This window comes from Gossypium arboreum, chromosome 3 (genome assembly GCF_025698485.1).
Source record: "Gossypium arboreum isolate Shixiya-1 chromosome 3, ASM2569848v2, whole genome shotgun sequence".
Taxonomy (NCBI): domain Eukaryota; kingdom Viridiplantae; phylum Streptophyta; class Magnoliopsida; order Malvales; family Malvaceae; genus Gossypium; species Gossypium arboreum.
Window position 1 is genome coordinate 112,552,895 of NC_069072.1, and position 8,236 is coordinate 112,561,130.

The window sequence follows — 8,236 nt, forward strand, 5'->3', positions numbered from 1 at the left end:
CTCGGTCTTACTATTAATTACAATTGTATCAAAATCCTACACGACAGAGTCTCTTTTTGATCTCGTCTATCTAAATCATCCACTAAAGGCATCAATTATAGAGTAATATGCAATTTATTATACTTGAGCAAACAACAACTCAAGGCATAGATAATAACTTAGCTAAACAACCCATTCATTAATCAACCAATAAAACAATTCATCACTTGATTGAACTTAAATTCACACAAGCATTTTAACAAACGCATGGTCTGCATAAAATATAAAAGATACGGGTTTAGAAAATGCTCATTAATAGATAAACATCCGATGAAATCGAAACAGTGGTTTCGACATAAAATATGTCACAGCCCATTTTCAGTGAAATCAGAATAGTGGTTTTGGTACCACAAATTTGAGTTAGAAAGAAAATTTATTTGAATATTATTGCATGGTCTGCATTATGATAGGAATGTTATATGAAAATTCTGATAAGAATCTTTTACCGATTATGTGTTTAATTATGGAAAGGACCAAATTGCATAGAATGCAAAAGTTGAGTTCTAGCAGCTATAAGTATCAAATAGCTATGAAATTCAAAACTTGAGGTCCTTATATGACAATTAGACCATTAAAGAAAAATTAGTAGATATTTTTTATGATTCATTCAGGGAAAATTAGAAAAAGAAAAGGACTAAATTGGAAATGTAAATAATTAAAGGATGATAAATAATTGAAAAAGGAAATATCATCATATTATTATCATCTTCATCCCCAAAATTTTATGGAAACCCTAGGAGAGAAAAAGGAAACTAAACAAGCTTAATTAGGTATGCATCCTTGTCCCGTTTGTAGTAACTTTTATATTTTTGAGTTCGAAATAACTTAATCTATTTATTTTAGGGATCAATTTGTAAAGTTATCAAAATATTAAAATTTTCTATTGATGAATATGCTGAAAATTTGAAATTTATGGTAGAAAATGAAAGGTTATTAATAGATAAATAGCTTTTACAAAGAGAATTTTGATGAAATTATAATTTAGGGACTAAATTAAAAAGTGGTAAAACCCATGGAAATATTCTGAATTTTGTGAAATACAGGTACTGTAAATGTTATATGAAAATTTTTCTTAGGCTTGGAATAAGGATTAAATTGCATAAATTTCATTTTTCGAGCCTAGAGACGAAATTGTCATTTACGAAAAGTATATGGGCAAAATGGTAATTTACCTAGGATGTAAATTGAATCCAATTGAATATTAAACGTAAGAAATTGATGATTAAAATTCACTTATATAGATTAGGATAACTCAAATTCGAAGCTAGACCGAGGAAAGGAAAATGTGCTGGATTAGTAAACTTTTAAATATGAACAAGTGTCGAGGTAAGTTTGTGTAACTAAATTGTGTTTATTTTTATGCTTGAATTGAGTGTGATATGTGTTTATATGAATTATATAGATGTTTTAAATGTATGAAACAATCACATGCCCGTTAATGTTCAGAAAATGAAAAATTCCGTTTGAATAATGAAATTCGGTAGATACATGATTTCCCGTATTGAATGTAGTGCTGCATATGTTGTGGACATTATAGCTCAGACGAGCATCTTGTTAAAAGCCTTCTCAAGCATCCTGTTATATAGTTCTTGCGAGCATCCTGATCGGTAGTGATTTTGCATGTATTGCAGACTACCACAGCTCTTTGTGAGCGTCCTGTTAAATGATTCGATCGGTTGTGATCCATCATATAATGCAGACACAAACGCAGCTCTACATGAGCGTCCTGATATAGGCTCTTAGGAGCTTCCTGACATGGCTTGCTTGAACTCTCTGTTACCTTATCTGGTGCTCCCCCTGTAAAGCTCTATAAGCTCCTTGATTAAAACTCTTTTGAGTTTTCTATTTAGCCCCGATAAGTGTCCTGTTACATGGCTCATCTGAGCATCCTGATATGTGGCTCAAGAGCGTGCTACCTGATTTTGTGCCCTGATGGGTACCCCTGAACATGAATTGACAAATCACTGATTTATATACCTAACGTATACTACCTGTGTATCCATCGATATTTCAATAATTCAACAGATAAAACTCCTGACATGAGAAACTGTGAGATTAAAGGAGTTATGTCTCGAATGCTTCTGAAATACTTGAAAGTTTGTAGCATGATGAGCTCATCCATATTTATTTGATGTATATGTGAATTATATGACTAAATTGCTTAATTGAGTGTATGTGATTAGGCAAATTGCCAAATTTTTGGAAAGGATATGATTGAATGCTTATTTTAATGAATGTTATTGGTAAGTTTAATTCCTATTCTACGAACTTAGTAAGCATTAAATGCTTACTAGGTTTTCTTTTCTCTATTTTATAGTGCTTAGAAGCTTGCAAAGGCTACAGATTGGTCGGAGTATCATCACACTATCCACTAGTTCATTTTGGAATAAATAGTAAACTTATTTTGGTATAATGGCATGTATAGATTAACTTGGCCAATTGTTGGCTTGTAAATGATAGTTTGTAATTTAGCCATTGGAATGACTAGTGATGGTTTGATTTGGTATATTTATAGTTTATATCATGGCAATCACATATGTGTTTAGTATGGTTTGATTGAGTTATGTTAAACATGAATGTTTATAAAAGGTAAGACTATAAACATGAACGCATGTAACGATATATCAAGTTAGATGTTAGAGTTCGCTTGGGCATGTAATAGTCCGATTTAGATCCTAGTCAAAATAGTGGTTTCGGGACCACATATTCGAGTCAGAAAAATATTTAAATATTATTTTTCGTGCTTATGATGTGTGAATTAGCATGTGTGAAAGTTTCGTATAAAAATTTAATTGTTTGTGTGCTTAATTTGTTAAAAGGACCTAATTGCGTAAAATATATAAGTCGACTGCTATATGTTAAAGGTGCCTATTTGATTTGTCTTTATAAATGAGAGGTCCTTATGATGCAATTTGACCATTGAACATATGAGTGGACATTTATGACCTTATAAGTTAATGTTTTAAATAATTATAATGCAAGGGTAAAATAATAATTGAAGAATTAATATATGTTTAATAAAATTAAAAGCATGAAATTATCCATTTTATTCATGTGGTTGCCGAATTCATCAAAAGAAAAAGAAAGAAATACAAGCTAGGGTTCGACTTTGATTTTCTTTGATTAAGGTATGGTTTTACTCGGTTTTTGATAACTTTTACGTTTTGTAATTGTTGCTTCGTATACTATCAAGCCCATGTCTTAATTTCTGATTTTGATGATGATTTTGAAATGTGCCATGGATGAATTCATGAGCTTTATGTTGTTAATTGATGAAATATGAAAGTTTGATGTTGGGTTTATATGTTTTGTCTTTGGATTTTTGATGGTTTTGAGCAAAATATACTAAATTGTACAAATGTTATTTTGAGGGACTAAAATGTGAAATAAATGAAATGTATGGACTTGTATGAGAGCTATGAAAATTCGGCTAAGCTTGTGTACAAGCAAATTATGTGTATTTTGTGATTTTGTGAATTAGGGACTAAAATATCAAAATATAAAAATGTGAGGGCTAGTTTGCAAATTACCCTAAATATGTGTTTATATATTGTTTTGAACGAATTTATGATTGAATAAGTTAAATTTGAATTTATATATATCAAGAATTAAAGAAAAAGGAGTTAGATAGGGGAAAGTCGAAAGTTGCCGAGTAACCGATTTCATTCATTCGAATCCGTACGAGGTAAGTCAATATACATTAAATGTGTTTGAATCGAATTCTTATTTTTCATATGATATTGAATTGTGATGACTGAATGTTCAAGCTAAATATGTGCTCTTTGAGAAAGTATCGACAAAGTTCTAACGATTGAAAAGCCCCGTACGAACCCTAGGAATAGTTAGGATACATATGTCATGACTTAGGATTTTCGATATGTGTTATTGTGTAAGACCACATTTGGGATGTCGAAATCAACTTCTGTTTTGCGTGTAAGACCATGTCTGGGACATTGGCATCGTATCTGATTTCGTGTAAGACCCTATCTGGGACAGTGGCATCGATGTTTGATTACATGTAAGACCATGTCTGGGACATTGGCATTGTATATGCTTTCTGATATATCCATGTATCCTTATGTTTCCGAACGGTTCAAACAGGCATTCTGAGATAATGAATAACTATGTGAAATGTTATATCTGACTCATGTACATTCGAATTGTGTACTATATTTGAAAATGAAAGGTAAGTATATGTGCAAATGATGATCTACGATCCAAGTATATGAATATGAGGTTTGTGTTGGTATTTGGCTCCAAAGTATAAGTAAATTGATGATGTTTATATGCTTTAAATGATAAGTTTAATTGTATATGGCTTACTAAGCTTTTGAAAGCTTACTTTGTGTGTGTTTGCATTGTTTTTAGATATCGAAGCTACTGTGAGCTTGGGGATCGTTAAGGACCATCACCACACTATCGAACCTTATTTTGGTACTTTGAAAATGTATATATTAAAGTATGGCATGTATAGGCTAGAAGTGTTTAAATTATGTTTTGTGCTTGTATATATATTTAGCCATGTGATATGGCTTGGTATGGATGTGATTATTATATGATTTTGGTATATGAATTATGATGCAATATGATATATTTGGTGTGTTTATGTATGAATATAAGAAATGGTAAGATTGGTAAACTTTTGGCATGTGTTAACTATGGTAATTTATAAGTTTTGATCATGAAATTGAAATATATGTCTGGTATGATTTTATTTTAGATTTGTTATGATTTGGTTGATGTATTGAGATGGAAATTTGGTTGGCAATGTTATGTCATGAATGGCTTATATTTTGGTTGTGAATTGGTTATAAAATGTTGTGTAAACATGTTTGGTTTGGTGCTTGTAGGTTTGACCCAATTGGGGTGGTAAGTTGGCTATTCAAATGACCTATTTTTGTCCACACAGATAGAGACACCGGCGTGTGTATCAATCGTGTGTGACACACAGCTATGTTGCACGGTCGTGTGTCCCCTAGGGTACCTTATAATTGTAAGTCAGGCTCGAGCACGGCCAAGGCACACAGGCGTGTCTTGTGGCTTTGTGAGGAAGTCAGTATGTATGCCCTTTTTTGACACGGCCTAGACACACGGGTGTGTCTAATGCCGTGTAAGGCACACGGCCTGATTACACGGGCGTGTGACTTGTACTTGTTTGAAAAATGTTTAAGTTTTGGGAAAATTTTGTATGTCTTTGGTTTAGTCCCAACTCTTTTCTGACGCATGATTTAGGTCTTGAAGACCTATATAAGTGACTTTATATTGATGTTGATCTTTGATGTTCTGATGTTTATGAAATGAAAGTTAAATGTTCCGATTCGTCTGGTAATACCTTTAACCCTAGTCCGGCGACAGATACGGGTTAGGGGTGTTATATTTTATTGGTATCACAGCTATGGTTTAGTCGGTTCTAGGACTATCATAGCGTTTGTGAGTGTAGCTATACATGCCATATTTATGAACTGTGATAGTGTGATGAATCCTAACACTGAAATGTACTTTTACATAGCAAGTAGATCCCGATTGAGCCATAACAGATGATGTCGAAAGTAATGTGCCTGCTCCAGCGCAAGGGACAGCACCATCTGATTCTAGACCGGCTACGAGTAGCTGTGATGGTGAAGCTAGAAAAGCCTTCTATCAGATGATGAACAATTGGTTTAGCCAATATATTAGAACCAATCCAAATGTTCAACAACCTCTACCCCCGGTTAATTGGCCACAAGCTCCTGTTATACCATTAGTGAATCCGGTTCAGATAAGAAAGTATGGGGCTGAAGAGTTTTGAGCTACAACGAATGATGATGCTATAAAGGCCGAGTTTTGGCTAGAAAACACGATCAGAGTATTTGATGAATTGTCTTTGAATCCTGAGGAATGTATAAAATGTGCCGTTTCACTTCTGAGAGATACGACGTACCATTGGTGGAAAACTTTGATATCGGTAGTTTCGAGTGAGTGAGTCACTTGGGATTTCTTCCAAGCTGAATTTCGAAAGAAATACATCAGTCAGAGATTTATTGATAAAAAATGTAAAGAGTTTCTTGAGCTTAAACAAGGTCGTATGTCTGTCACAGAATACGAGTGGAAATTTGTAAGACTGAGACAGTATGCTCGGGAATGTGTATCTACAGAAGCAATAATGTGCAAAAGATTCGAGGATGGCTTAAACGAAGATATTCGTTTGCTAGTTGGGATTCTTGAGATTAAAGAACTTGTTGTGATTGTTGAAAGAGAAAAGCTAGAGAAGTGCGAAAGAGATCATCGGGCAAGTCATTTTAACCTGCATCAAAGAAGTTTAGAGATGATAATAGCTGTTCAAACGTTAATGTGGGATATTCAAATAGAGATCGTGCTAGATCGTATTTGAACTTCGAAGCTCCTGTTACATCTGTTGCCAGTGTCGGAAATGCTAAATCTAATCACCCTGAGTGTAAGCATTGTGGTAAAAGACATCCCGATAATTGTAAACTGTATGATCGGGCTTGTTTAGATGTGGATCATTAGACCGTTTTATCCGTGATTGCCCTGAATCTGTCGAGCAAGAAAGTGTGTAAAATTCGAGACCAAGTGGCAATGCTTCTCGTGGTAGACATCGCAGAAATATGGGAAATGTAAGTGGTAGTCAGAGAGGGACAAAAGATATAGCTGTTAGATCAGAGGCTCGTGCACCTGCCAGAACCTATGCTATTCGAGCTCTTGAGGAAGTTTCATCGCCAGATGTGATTACGGGTACATTTACTCCTTATGATACTTCTGTGATTGCTTTGATAGATCCTGGATCGACACATTCGTATATATGAATGAACTTAGTGAACAATAAGACTTTGCTTGTAGAGTCTACTGAATTTGTAATTAAAGTTTCGAACCCCCTAGGCAGATGTGTTTTGGTTGATAAAGTCGGCAAGAATTGTCTGTTAATGTTATGAGACACTTGTTTTTTGGCTGATCTGATGCTGTTACATTTTGATGAATTTGTTATAATTTTGGGTATGGATTGGTTAACTTTGCATGATGCTATTGTGAACTGCAAACAAAAAACTATTGATTTGAGATGCAAGAATGATGAAATAGTCAGAATTGAATCTAGTGATTTGAATGGATTGCCTGCTGTGATATATTTGATGAAAGCTTTGAATATTGTGAGAAAGGGTTGTGAAGCCTATTTTGCTTATGTGATTGATTCGAGAGTGTCAGAAAAAAAAGTTGAATCTGTGTCTGTTGTCTGTGAGTTCCCTGATGTGTTTCCTGAAGAACTTCCGGGTTTACCTCTGGTTAGAGAAGTTGAGTTTGGCTTTGAATTGGTACCTGGTACTACTCTGATTTCGATAGCTCTGTATAGAATAGATCCGACCGAATTAAAAGAATTAAAGTCTCAGTTGCAAGAATTAACGGATAGAGGGTTTGCTAGACCGAGCTTCTCACTTTGGGGTGCTCCTGTTCTATTTGTGAAAAAGAAAGACAGTACGATGAGAATGTGTATAGATTATCGTCAGTTGAACAAAGTGACTATGAAGAATAAGTATCCTTTACCTCAAATTGACGATTTGTTTGATCAATTGAAGGGAGCTGTTGTATTTTCGAAGATAGATTTGAGATCAGGCTATTATCATTTGTGAGTGAAAGACTCAGACATTTCTAAAACTGCTTTCAAAACGAGGTACGATCACTATAAATTCTTAGTTATGCCTTTTGATTAACTAACGCACCTGCTATCTTTATGGATTTGATGAATAGAATTTTTAGACCGTATCTAGATCAATTTGTTGTTGTATTCATTGATGACATAATGATTTTTTCACGTGATGAATTCGAACATGCCGAGCATCTAAGATTAGTGCTACAGATTCTACGAGATAAATAGTTATATACAAAGTTCAGTAAATGTGAATTCTGGTTGCGAGAAGTTGGTTTTCTGGGTCATATTGTATCAGCATCTAGTTTCGAGTTGATCCGAGCAAGATTTTGGCTATTCTGGATTGGAAACCTCCGAGGAATGTCTCTGAAGTCTGTAGTTTTCTGGGGCTTGCCAGTTACTATAGAAGATTCGTAAAAGGATTTTCTATGATTGCAACTCTGTTAACAAAGCTGCTTCAAAAAGATGTGAAGTTTGAATGGTTTGAAAAGTGTCAGAGTAGCTTTGATCAGTTAAAAACTTTGTTGACTGAAGCTCCGGTATTGGTACAACCCGAATTGG